We start from the raw sequence: 13941 nt of genomic DNA, 5'->3' as shown, positions 1-13941 counted from the left end.
GCATCTGTAACCCGAGGTACCACTGTAGAACAAATAAGCAGTTGGTTGTAATGACAATTACCCAATGTAACTGTAATGCTAGGGCAGTTCCCTGCTTCCGCATTTCCCTTATCTCACAGCTAGACAGGGTTTAGTCAGGAATTGTGTGTTTAGGAAGCAATGTGGCATAATGGCATAATGGTGGGCAGAGAACCAGACTGTCACAGGAATAATGTTGTAGGTCAGTATAACCTCCCCCCCCCCCCACCTAGTTGAGTTTATGGCACAGACAAGATACAAACCATGCATGTTTAATCAGAAGTAATGTCCTAGGATCAATGGCATTTACTCCCAAGTAAGCGGGTGGCGCTGTGGGTTAAACCAAAGAGCCTAGGGCTTGCCGATCAGAAGGTTGGCGGTTCGAATCCCCGCGATGGGGTGAGCGCCCATTGCTTGGTCCCTGCTGCTGTCCACCTACCAGTTCGAAAGCACATCAAAGTGCAAGTAGATAAATAGGTACCACTCCGGCGGGAAGGTAAACTGCGTTTCCGTGCGCTGCTCTGGTTCGCCAGAAGCGGCTTACTCATGCTGGCCACATGACCCGGAAGCTGTACGCCGGCTCCCTCGGCCAATAAAGCGAGATGAGCGCCACAACTCCAGAGTCGGTCACGACTGGACCTAATGGTCAGGGGTCCCCTTTACCTTTTTAAGCATACATAGACCTAAAAGCTTAAGACACTATTGCTACAATTTAGCATTGATGCTACCCAAGTTCCAAATCTCAAGGATTTGCTAAGGTTTAGCCCATGTATAGTGGTCTAACAAACCTGTAACAAACAATTCCATATTTCATTGCCAAATATAAATGATATTTAGCACCATTGTCACAACTTGGCTCTGTGGTAATAATTCTGCAGACTGTGCTGATCTTTACTTTGCCTTTAGCAAGGTTTCTATCAAGTTTTAGGCCAGTGCCTTTCTGTAGAAGAATTAATCATTGTAATTAAATCTCTCTCAAGAACAATTGGATGACTCACACTTCTGAAATGTTCAGGTTGCTGAGATGATGAGTCGATTCATCAGGAACAACGTTAGTTCATCACTTTTTCTGTTCAGCTTGAAATTTTAATTCCAATAAATGTAATATGAATTCTAATTGAATGCCTTTTTATGATCCATTTCAGTCAAATCAGATAAAAATAGCTGTGTTTCTTTACCATGGAACTGGTGAAAATGTAGAAAAAATAAATTTTAAGTATAGTTTTTTCCTGTGTTTGCCTCACTCCAAGGAGATTTTTTTGGATCAAACAAGTTTACAAGTTTCAGAAAGAACCTGCCTACACTTAGGGAGCACACCTGAAATGGTAAAATGAACACCTGAAAATTTTAAAACAAGTTTTTGACTTTTATTGGGTGATAAATTGGTTTTTTGCTATATAAAATCCACAGGTGCTCATGTCTGTTTATTGAATATATAGCTGAAAAGTGAACTATATTAAGAATTGTGTCAGAGTGGTCAGCCACCCGTAACAGTCGTTAGCACTGGATTTCTAATTATGCACTCATATAGTTCTTTATTGTGAACAATTCTGCTAAGCAGAATTCTAATGTGCTGGAAAAGTCGGCATTTACTTGCCATCTTGTTGATGTACTCTGTTAAGTTTAGAATTGCTTTTATTTGCTAATTGACTATTACATAGAATTATAGAAGCATAGAACTGTTGAGTTGGAAGGACCCTGAGCGTCATCTAGTCCAACCCCCTGAAATGTAGAGATCACAACTAAAGTATCTATGACAGGTGGCCATCCAGCCTTTGCTTAAAAATCCCCACCTCCCGAGGGAGACCATTCCACTGTCGAACAGCTCTTACTGTCAGAAAGTTCTTCCTGATGTTTAGTATGAATCTTCTTTCTTGTAAACTGGTACCTTGGATTAAGAACTTAATTTGTTCTGGAGGTCCATGCTTAACCTCAAACTGTTCTTAACCTGAAGACCACTTTAGCTAATGGGGCCTCCCGCTGCTGCCGTGCCACCGCTGCGCGATTTCTGTTCTCATCCTGAAGTAATGTTCTTAACCCAAGGTACTATTTCTGGGTTAACGGAGTCTGTAACCTGAAGCGCCTGTAACCTGAAGCATCTGTAACCTGAGGTACCACTGTAACTTGAAACATCAGATGCATTTTCACGGCTGCTGGGGCCTGGTTGTGGGGTAAGAGCTGGGAAACCCAAGTTCAAATTCTCCTTGGGCATTGGCTCAATTCACAGACATATGCTTTAGATGGTTGTTATGTAATAATGCAACAAGGAGTTCACTATACTTCTTTGGTAGCAGCTACCCGCTAGGAGATTACGACTGAAAATTCAGAGAAACTTTCTGCCAATAAGAGCTGTTCGGCAGTGAAACAGACTCCCATGAGACGTGGTGGACTCTCCTTCTTTGGTGGTTTTTAAGCAGAGGTTGGGTGGCCATCTGTCATGGATGCTTTAGCTGAGATTCCTGCATTGCAGAGGGCTGGACTAGATGACCCTTGGGTCCCTTCCAGGATTCTATGATTCTATGAATTTCAGGATCACTGAGGGAGACTACATTACTTATGTATGTAGTTATAGATGAACCCTTAGCTGTTGTTTTTTAAGGTAAGAAAATAATTAAGAGCCTAGAAATTTTAAAATGGTGTTGCGGAGGTGTTGTAGAAAGTCAGGCCTCCATCTTGTGCCACATGTTAGGAAATCATCCAGTAGGTGCCACTGAGCCTTAGCCACTAGATGGGAAGTCTAATAATACTGCTTGTTGGGGACAGAAATCACTGGTAGCAGTTTTCTCCTTCTGTGTTGGAACTCCAATTTGGGGACTTCCCTGGCTTTTTTCTGGCCCGTGTAGGACCAGTCTGGATAGTTAGCCTTCGTGAAGACGTTTTTATCCCCAAAAAGTTTTTGATTGAGTTTCCACTGAAATGAGGTTGCATTTTAATGTTTTAATGTTGTGTTTTAATCTTGTTTTTTAAGCTGTATTTCAATCAATTATTTTATATTTGGTGTTAGCTGCCTTGAGCCCTGTCTTGGCTGGGGTGGACGGATTAATAATAATAATAATAATAATAATAATAATAATAATAATAATAAATTGTTATTATTATTTAACAGCAATTCCCCATCAAAGGTAGTACTTGTTAGACTGGGTGGTTGAGCCCTGGTCCACTCAGTTGTTTGTTGCAACAGGATTGCATGGAAGAGCTAAGAATAAGCAAAACAATCTATTTCTTATCTGCATCATATTTGTTTAGCATTTAATCTGTCCTGTCCTGTTTCTGCATTACTCTGTGATTAAAAGCAAACAAACATTTAAATCTGTATTTTTTTTAAAAAATAAATATCTCAGTATATGCAATTTAAACATATTCTGAGCCAACAAACTGCAGTGGAACTTGGGAAGTATAATTGCCATTGAAATCCATGTTCCTGTCTGCACATTAGTCTATGAGGTGTGGTTCAGGTCAGTTTGTGTTGGAATTTGCAAAGACTGAATTTCTCATGCATCCTTGTAAGTAGACCTCCACTTACTGTTTACCAGAATATTCTTTGTAAGGGGTGGGATCTGCACTTGCTTTGGGCATACTAAAGTGTTTGGACATATCCTGTACCATGATTGCCTTTCCCCTCTTCTCACAGAGGACTGTTATTCTACATCTCAAACTGTTTTGGAAAGTTCTCTGAGTTTCAAAATAGATTTGCTAGGTGACATGGGGGATCTGCTGTTTGAAATGCAGAAACCCAAAGTGTTAGGTGCTACAACTAGTTGTGTGATTCTTTGGAACTTGGCCATAGTTTTGAGATAAACATCATGTTTTGGAAGAGTCACTTGCATTTTACATATAGAAAGGAATATTGATTGCTAGTAAGTTTTTATAGCTGCCACTAATCTTCATAATTCAAGTTTGGGTTCTCTCTCTCTCTCTCTCTCTCTCTCTCTCTCTCTCTCTCTTAATTGGGATGGTTGTTTAATGTTTCCTGAACTGGAACACATGCATCTGCAGCCATCAGAGTAACTCTGTTGGATGACTGTCAAGAAAGAATACCATCATATAAATCCTATGTACACACTTGTGTTTCTAGGATAACTATGAAAACAATATGTAGATTATTTGACTATCATACTCGGCTGATTAGTGTTTAAGCATTAAGAGTGTCACACCCAGGAAAGAGCAAAGGAGAACAATGATTTTAAAGAAACATTGAGTCCTTAATAGGATGGGTCCAAAGGAGCTGTTCGAAGATTCCTGCTTTAAGAAGTCTGAAATAATGCCATTCAAAGTAATGCTCGGTGCCTGCCGTCCACATGACACTCCAACTATGTTTTTAAGACAAACATGTACACACACAAACTCACACACCAGATAGCTATTGCCAGCTATTGCCTGGATAGCTATTGTTTCACTTTGGTGTTTCAATAATGGCTTTTTGTGGCTGTCAGGCTAATGTTGCCTACAGTCAAAAGCAAAGCAAAAATATTGCCATCTCCTAAATAAATACGTAAATGAAAAACAGTGATTTGCCTTTGGTCGTTGTGCACTGCAGGACCATACTCCAAATGTGCTGCCTAAAATGTAAACAGATCAAAATCTCAAATGAGTACCAAATCTTGCAGTTATTTCTGTTTCCAAGTTTAATTAAGTCAGGGGAACAAGCTGGTTGCTAACAGAGCATCGGGGGCTATAGTGAGATCTGACCATTTCTAGCATGTTGGATTCCTGGACAATAATGGGGTGCTAATTTTGAAAGCCTACACCACTGTCCCAAAAAAGATGTAGAAAATCAGGCCTCCAGCGGTCCTGGCAGAGCCCAGACTGACCCTTGCAAATGAAAATAATCAAAAGTAATTAGAAGCGTGCTGGATTACTCCTCGGAGATCTGAGCGAGAGAATAAACATGCCGGAGCCCTTCGAGCCACTGCAAAGGGCCCATGTCTGAGCTGTTAGGTGCCCTGACCTTGTCCACATAAAGATGTGATTTATGAAGTGCAGGGCACAGCAGCAGGGGCTTCTGTCTTCTCCAGAAGAACCAAATTACTGAGGTGGAGATTAACATGCTTTCAGTTGGGCCCATTTCCAGACCAAGGGAGATTTTTTATTTAGGAAGAAAGAAAGAAAGAAAGAAAGAAAGAAAGAAAGAAAGACCCCTTTAATTTCCTCTCTTCTCTCTCTCTGTCTTTGGGGCTGTATGGAAAAAGAAGCCGCTAAGGTTTTGTTAGTTAGGAGGGAGTTCATTAAAAAGAATGGATGGGATATATAAATATGTCTAAATATGAACTGGACAAATGCAGGTTTTTGCACTCCTTGTTAGGCATCTTATTGGCAGGGGGTTGCCGCATCTAAAACTAGGTCTGCATCTTTCTCAGTTAATATAAGGACAATTTTGCTAAAATCTTATCTGGGCACTGGTTTCAGAAAGGGTCTGCTACTAACTTTTAAAGTGAATTAGCGCACAGTCAAACCAGTGAGCTCCCTTCCTTTCTTTCCGACTTGGAATCTAGCTTTACTGAAAAGATAGTGGTGAGATTTTAAGGTGAGCTTGTTATCCAACGACTATGGTATTTAAAGAAGAAATAACTCTGCTACCAGCTACTTGTCTGAATTCCAGCCCCCCCTTCCCCTTTCAGCCCTGTCCGCTTGCAGAGCGGCTGTCCTCCCCAGGAAGCCTATTAAAAGTGGACAGTGCAGTTATTTCATCTGGCTTTGCCTGGGCTGCTTTTCTTTTTGCTTTAATGATGTGCTGGAATGCACCATACCCATAGGGTCTCCATTAGAGGAACTTTTACTTCGGGGACAGCCATGAAGTTTAAAGGCTTAAAAGAGGCATCAGTTTACATTCTGGTGGGAATAGCTAGCAGACTGCAGTACTTATGCCTTACTGCCACTACTATTACAGAGGCTTATGTAAAATAAACAATTGCTAAAAAAAACAAAAAAACTGGGATGTACAGCCAGTGGCTTTTCTGGGAAAATTTGGAACTCTGAACACATCACAGAGGTGTCTGATAAAGATAAATCCAAGGATGCATTTGGATCTTTTTTAAGCAGTGAGGAAACTGAGCAACATGGAACATACTCTGAAAAAATGAGCTCTTTTTTCTGGGAAGCATCCCATGCTTCAAGTTATTTGCAAATGTACCGGTACTTACCTGAAAATGGGGGAAGCTGTCTCCCAAGTGTTCCTTTTGACCACTAAGGAAAAGAAATTGCATTAGGAACAAGCTTCCCTCTCTTCACCTATAATCATGTATTGCAATTGTAATGCTACAGATAATAATAATAATTAATAATAATAAATTTAATTTATACCCCACTGAGTTTCCCCAAATAAAGCTGCTTACAGTTTGTCTCTTGCCTCTGCCATGAACTTACCACAACTACTCAGCCTACAATACAGGAATAATAATACTGACCTATTTACTTAGGGGTTTAGTGTCAGAACAAGGCTTTGGCCCTGAAGGAGTGTCTCCACCCCCATCGTTCAGCCCGGACACTGAGGTTCAGTTCCAAGGGCCTTCAAGTGGTCCCCTCACTGTGAGAAGTTAAGTTAGAGGGAACCAGGCAGAGGGCCTTCTCAGTAGTGGCACCCACCCTGTGGAATGCCCTCCCTTCAGATGTCAAAGAGTTAGACAATTATATGACTTCCCACAGATATCTGAAGGCAGCCCTGTATCAGGAAGCTTTTAAAACCTGATGTTTTGTTATGTTCGTTTATACTCTGTTGGAAGCCTCCCTGAGTGGCTGGGGCAACCCAGTCAGATGGGCAGGGTAAAAGTAATAAATTGTTGTTGTTGTTGTTGTTATAACATGTATAGAGCATTTTGAGCTATCTGAATCATAATATAAATGTTAGATATCATGCAAACTATTAACTGTAGAGACCAATATGGGTGAGGCAGATGAGGCTGCTGCAGGTGTACCATGACATTTATTCTCTCTGCGTTCCTCCCAGCGGTCATTCCTCCTCTGAGGTACAATAATTGTATCCTCTGGGATATGGTTAAGGGAAAGACAAAGAGAGGAAAGGGAGAGATAACGATAACAAAGGATAAATGTGAGAAAAAATAGTATTGCTGATAACATCTGAACAATGAATCTTTTGTAGATCTTTAATAGCTATGTCACCAACACATCTTTGATGTAAAACATTTCATAGCATGGAGAGCCAAGGTGATTTGTGAATTTCTTTCCTCTAAGGCAGACCAGTGTGAATACATACAGAAGAGGGCTTAGGTTACCTGGGAGTGGTTTGCCTATAGCATGATGGTTCATAGCTGAAGTGAGTTTTGCAGATTGAATTGCTTAGTTCAAACTGCTCATTCTCTTACCTGCTGTTAAGGAGTAATTCATACATTGCCAGGTGCTCATGCCTCATGGCGTCTGCCATGCCACTGCTGCTACCAGTTGCATCCAGGAGTGAGGCCAAGTGCAGAATCCATTATCGACAAGCCGAATAATGATGGTATAGGTGGGAAACTTGCAATATGCAATAAGCCCTGAGGTTTGGAGTGGCATAGCTGGCATTGGAGGGGAGATGGTCTGTGTAAGCATGCTGAATCACATGTAAAGAATGAATGTTACAGCTGCTACAAAGAGGGCAAGGGCTGCAGTGTTAGAATCAGTATGTATGCAACGCTTGTAAGCTGCCTTGAGCATGGTTTGAACTGTGGAAAGGTGACATACAAATAAAATTATGTATGCACGTATGATTAAAAAGGATAAAACCTCCATGTTCCATCCAGTGATCTTTGGAGGAAGGCTGGGATCCACATGCGATTAATAATAAAGCAGTAGCATTCATGTTGTTCCTTCTTTTGTGACAGTTGTACAATTCTTAACTATGCGCTAATGTGTATTAAGGCATAAATCCTATGGAAACATGGTTGGGAATAAGCCCCGCTGAACACAATGGGACTTCCTTCTGAGAGAACCTCCATAGAATTTATGCTGTTAGCATTGTAAGGCTCTTCCTGCACCCTTCATTGCTAGTGGATTTAGCTAATTGCTGTGGAGGATGGTCATGTGAATTACATCACTTACTTAAAAATGTGTTAAGCGACACCTGCTGCATTTGAAGGTCCTCCTGATCGTTCTGCTGAGTGCGCTTCTGAATTTCTGCCCCAAAGTCCTGCCCTGACAGCACCACTCATTATTGCCACCACTCTTGCACAGCAGGAAATGGAAGGGGGGGGGCGCTTTGGTAGGCCAATCCAGGGCTAACTCAATTCTGAGAACTGCAGGACAGTAACTGCCACCCATTGTGATGGGCTTCTATTTGGTGTAAACTTCTCCATTGTGCAGTTTTCTGTGCACTATCATGATGGATGTAACATGCTGGTTGTACACACTCATGCACTGGATGTCAAACTGGTATGTGCTTTTTTCTGTCCAACAAAAATAGAATAAGATTCTTCTATACACTAACCATTGATAGTGTTCAGACTAGTGATATTTTTTGGGGGTACTCAAGGGTACACAGTACCAGTAATTCTCTTTAGTTGTTACAGTAAGTGTCACACTTTTTAACAACAACTACATGGTGAGTACCGGCACCTATTTTTCGGGGGGGGGGGGGATCACTGGTTCAGACCCTTCAAATTCTGATCCCTCTTCCAGCTGATTTAGAACACTTCTGCTAAACTCACTGTGTTCTTCTGTTGTTACAATCACATTGTTCTGTAGACTTTACACTGGCATCCTATTGCACTTTGAACCAACTTTAAGACTAAGGCTGATTTTTTGAGCTCTCTCCACCTCAGCCCAACTATATTTCTTCTACATGGCTCCCTTACTATGTGTTCTGCCCAAACTGGTCTGCTATTGAGCCCCTTTGGTCATCACTGTCTCTTTCTCCCTTTCCTGCCTGTGTTCCTTATGCCATGACATTCTAGAGTAGCCATTCGCTCCCTAGTCATCAAGCCACTTCCCTTTCAGCAACAGGGTGAGCTCCCGTTGCTCTGTCCCAGCTTCTGCCAACTTAGCAGTTCAAAAGCACACCGGGGCAAGTACATAAGTAGGTACCACTACCACAGGAAGGTAAATGGCATTTCCGTGTGCTCTGGCTTCTGTCATGGTGTTCCGTTGAACCAGAAGCAGTTTAGTCATGCTGGCCACATGACCCAGAAAGCTGTCTGTGGACAAATGCCGGCTCCCTTGGCCTGAAGCGAGATGAGTGCCACAACCCACAGTCACCTCTGACTGGACTTAACCGTCCAGGGGTCCTTTACCTTTTACCTTTACCTTACATTCTTATTATAAATCTATCAGGTATGGACACACATTAAGCCTCATGTGAAAATGCGGGAGGCTAAAATCCTGAATATATTTACTTTACTTGGAAGTAGGCCCCAATCAATGGGACTTATAAACTTGGTTAGAGTCACGCTGCAAAAGGCAACAATGGCTGCATATATTTATCTAGAAGTAAGTCCTCCTTATTTCACAGCTCCCCAAGCTGTATGGTGGTTGTATTTGCCACATTCACACTGGTGAATGTGGTGGGTGCTCCTACGTTGGAGGTTTGTAAGCAGAGTTTGGAGGGCCATCCGCCATGTATGATTTAGTAGAGATTCCTGCATTGCAGGGGGTTGGACTAGATGACCCTCGGGGTCCCTTCCAACTCTTCAATTCTATGAATATATCTTAGGTAAACTGCACAACTAAAATGCACTATATCGGAGAAGGTGAAGGAGGAGAGCCTCCCAAGGAGAAATGCAATAACTCTGGTCCTTCCTTCCTTGCGTTGCATTGGCATGATAATAATATCAGCCTAACCCGCCTCGCAAGGGCCAACCGCGGGGCTAAAATGCCGCTGAGAAGGAAGGATGGGGCAGAAATGTGAGAAGGCCAAGTACACTGCGAAGTTCCTTTGGGGTGGAATCTGCATCCTACTGAAAGCAGTGGCAGAGCTCCCATTGCTTTGAGTGGCTCTCGATTGCACCCTTGGGGAGCAGCACTCAGCCGATACCTTCCACTCTCAGCAGCCGCCAGCCACCGCCTTGGCTCCAGCGCCTGGATGAAAAGTACAGTACCTGCAAGCTACGAGCCCGACGCGGCTCGTGTTGCTTTAACACCAGCGCGCGACGCCATCTACTGGCCAGGAGCCGCAAGTTCCCTGTTTTCCTCCTTCCAAACCAGGGCTGTGTGGGTATGTGTATAAAACGTCCATCCTTTCTATGAAATCATGATTTAGCCAGAGCCTGTTTCTAACCCTCCCCTGCCCTCCCGCCCCCGCTTCTGTGTGTTTTATTCCCCGACGTTTCCTCCTTTTCGCAGCTCGTTTGTTCAAAGGGAGAATGAAGGTGCGCGCTGCGTGGGATCGGTGGCGTTGGAAAGGAAGCTTCCTCCTATCAGGACCTGTGATCAGGCCTATGTGGGCTCGAGCAATCCGTTTCCCAGATTACTTGTATTTAATACACAATGCATCATAAAACAAATCCCTCATCCTGACAGGAAGAAAATAGAACAGCTCATAGCTCGAGCTGCTCCAATTTATGGCTAAATTTGAAAAAAAGCAAAAGGGAAAAAGGAAGGAAAGAGAATGAGGAGGCACCAAGAATGGCACCCAATTGCGCGAAGGCAGGAAATCAATAAGGACAGCAAAATCGGACCTGGGGAGACTCCCGAACTTAACCTTCCCGTGAAAGAACCTTGGGACGTATCTTCTGTGAGAAGATGTTATTTACAAAGCGTTTGGTTTTGCCCAACTGCTGGGCGGGAGGCTTTTCTTCCTCTCCCCCCGCCCCTCCTGGAACAATAGCCATTATCTGAAATAACAGTTCAATGTCACAGATAACAGGCCTCGGAGACGAATTAATCATCATCTTTTGTCACTTTCTCCTCCGGCCCCCGATGGCCCCGCCCTCCCTTCTCCTAATCTATAAAGTGAGAATTTGATTTGCACTTGAAAAAAAAGAAAAGTTGAGTGGCACCGGGGGGCGAAGTGCGGGGTTTCCTCCCCGATGTTTGTACATGTTCGCATTTACGAGACGTTAGCTGTGTATCCAAGCGCCACACAACCCTTTGAGCCGCGCCTGCTCCCCCTCTTCATTAATCAGGCTCCGTCTTGCGCGTTTATGTACGTGTGTATGTGCCAGACGCGCATCGCGGCTTCTGTTCATCGCAATGCTTCTGAATCTGCATCAAACCTAGAGTTGAAGTTGAACTCGCTGAGAATCTGCTGACTTGGGTGCGCGACTTTGCTCTGCTTAAACCGCTTTGCTGTCCCAATATGTTTCAAATACAATATCAGAGGGAGAGAGAAAATTATTAATCCTGCAGCTAACTAGCTCGCCCTTTCATTCACCAATTTTGTTTAAAAACAATGGACGCAGTACTTGATGCTGTTTACGTGCTACATCCCCAACCCCTCAAAACGTATATTTACAATTACTATGGTCGTGATGTGATATGTAGGAAAGTCTCAAGGGGAGCCAAAATACATCTTAACTATTTGTTTTCTAGGTTTTCATGGGAGAAAGCTTTTAGCTTTAGAGCTGTTTAGAAACCTGTACCAGAAATCTACTAACGAAATCTCAAAATTAGAAGGCTAATAACTCCAGCCACACTACTAATTTCTCCCTAGTAAAGTGTTTTGCGAAGCACAGAAAACGGTTGTGAGATGGGGGAAAAGCCGTTTGTTGAGGACTGCGTAAAGCTGGCAAATGTAGAATTTTATTAACCTCTCTTCTGCTTAGGGGAGGTGGGGATGAATTTATATATCTCTTTATAGATCAATCACACCCTTAGAGCCATTGGACCAACCAGTTTTCGCTTTTTCTAAGTAAACAAACAAGCCCACTTATTAAAATACTGAACTTCAACTCATTTCGCTATTGCTACCGATACTAATTTGCAAAAGAGCGAGCGAGCTGCTGATTTGTGTAAAACTCTCCCTAAATAAACATTCCCAGAGAAAGCGCCGCGTTAAGGGAGTTGCACTTTCTCTGAATACACCAGAAACAAAAAAATGAGGTGGCGATGGGGTTTCTTTCCCCCCTTTCCCCCTTCCCTGAGAAAGAAAAAGGAGGGTGGAGAGGAGTAAAGGGGGGGGGGCTCCTTCCGTCCAAGATCTCCCCATTGGCCGGTGATTACATGGATGAAACTGACATGTTTAAAGGGGACGGGCGCATCCGTAATCAGTCTGCCTGGCTAGGACTTCTGTCTGGGCGACCTTCTTGTGACCTCTCTCGCCAGAGGAGGCTGCTGTCACTTTAAAAATTTACTGAAAGAGGAGCCTCTGTCTGGCTTCCGATCGGCGAAGAGGTGGGGGGGGGGGAGATACCTCTCCTCTCCTCTCCCCCCCCTCCCTCACTGGCCGGAGAGAGCGCCTTCTCTCATTAAAGAGACAGCTCCTGAAAGAGAACCGCCTGTCAGCTGAGGGTTGCAAGAAGGGATCTGGGGAGGTAGTTTTTAAATATATATATTATTTTTTAAGCGCGCGGGGGGGGGGGGATCCTTTCCAAAGAGAGTCTGCGATTGGAAAAGAAGCTCTTAGGTCTGAAGAGGTGTGCAGTGTGGGGAGGGGAAACCTCGCTCTTCCCCCCCTTCTTGCCCCCCCCCTTACACACACACACACTCGCTCAAACCCTTTTCTCTCCTCCCTTGTGATCAAGCGGCAGAGAAGTGAAAAGGAAGTTATTTTCTCGCTCTTTCTCTCCCTCCCTCTCTTCCCTCCGCCTCCCCCCCCCCAATAACTTTCTTGACGCAACACACACACACTCACACACGCCCTGCAACCCCCGAGCAGCCGGAGGGCAAGCGAGGCGATGGGAAGAAATTAACACGCCGGGCTCTGAATCAATGGGGACAATTAAAGCAATCGGCGCGCGTCTCCTGGCCCCCCCGCCGCCGCCGCCGCATCCCCGCCGCTTCCAAGCCCCGCCACCAGCTCCCTTCCTCGCCACTTTCGCATTGAATATCGCGCGCACATACACACACCCTACCCCGCAATAACCACCCCCGCCGCGCCCCCTCAAGGACCCGGAGAAGTTTCCAGGCGAGGAGAGAGGGGGGAAAGTTTTCTCCCACCCCCCGATCCCCCCCCCCCAAATGCCGGAGAAGGAAATCGGACGCTGCAGGAGGCAAGTCAGGAAGCTGCGCCTGCGGGACTCCACCGGGTTGCAGAGGCGACACTCTTCTTTGGAGAGCGGCGGCGGCGAAAGGGCGTGGGGGGGGGGCGCGCGTGCAAGCGAAGTCGGGGGGGGGGCGGATCTCCTCTTGAGATGTTGCTGGCAGCTGCCTGAAGGATTGATTGCCTCTGCTGTTATTATTTCATTATTATTTTGCAATGCGCCACCCTCTTTTTTTTCCTTCCCCTCTCCCACTGAAAGGAAGGGGTTTTGGGAAGCAGCGGACCTAGTGATCTGAGCTGGGCCAAGGTAAGAGGAGCCGTTGCCAGACGATCGCTCAAGCCAGCTAGTCATAACAACAACAACAAAAAGTGTGTTTCCATGTGGCCCGGGCACTTTCCCCCTCGCCTCTCTCTCTCCCTCCCTCCCTGCTCCTTCCCTCTCTCCCTCCCTCGGTGGCGCGCTCTCGCTCTCTCTCTTTCCTGGGTTCCTTCTCCAGCCCCCTTTGCAGATTCCACTTGCAAAGAAAACAGAAACAAACCTTAAGCTGCGATCTTCCTCCCCACCTTCCCCGCGCACTCTGCGGCTCTCCTCTGTCTCCGGGGCAGAGGGACGGGGCGGGGGGCAGTGCGAGATGCGTGTCCGGGATGGGTGGTGGGGATGCCTGCCTGGCTGTCCCAGGTAAGATGGAGCTGACCCAGATCGAGATACTTGCCAAGCAAGATTTGGCCTCAGGTAAAGGTTACTTTAGCCATGTTGCTGTAGTAGTCGCGGGGTGCGGAGAGTGAAAGAGCAGGCATCTGCAATTGCAGGTTTGTTGTATCACTGTTACTGCAGTTATTTCAGAAGTAAATAAATTAAA

The 13941-nt window shown here is 44.8% G+C and overlaps 1 protein-coding gene across 16 annotated transcripts in view; it reads left to right on the top strand.

Annotated features, from left to right (window-relative positions):
* The window catches only part of MECOM (MDS1 and EVI1 complex locus), a 481167-nt gene that overhangs the window by 385461 nt on the left and 81765 nt on the right, over window positions 1-13941 (top strand). Inside the window, exon 1 of one of the 16 annotated variants that reach the window (XM_081862142.1) lies at window positions 12337-12413. The exons of 13 other annotated variants lie outside the window; for them this stretch is intronic. The gene's annotated coding sequence lies outside the window, so the exon portion shown is untranslated. Of the gene's footprint in view, window positions 1-12336; window positions 12414-13212; window positions 13389-13739; window positions 13815-13941 lie in introns of those variants that run through there. 2 more of the 16 variants (XM_081862139.1, XM_081862140.1) reach the window with 2 other exon arrangements.

This window comes from Podarcis erhardii, assembly GCF_964252035.2.
Source record: "Podarcis erhardii genome assembly, chromosome: 5".
Lineage (NCBI taxonomy): Eukaryota > Metazoa > Chordata > Lepidosauria > Squamata > Lacertidae > Podarcis > Podarcis erhardii.
The sequence above is the reverse complement of the archived record's forward strand: the minus strand, read 5'-3'. Positions and strand labels throughout refer to the sequence as shown.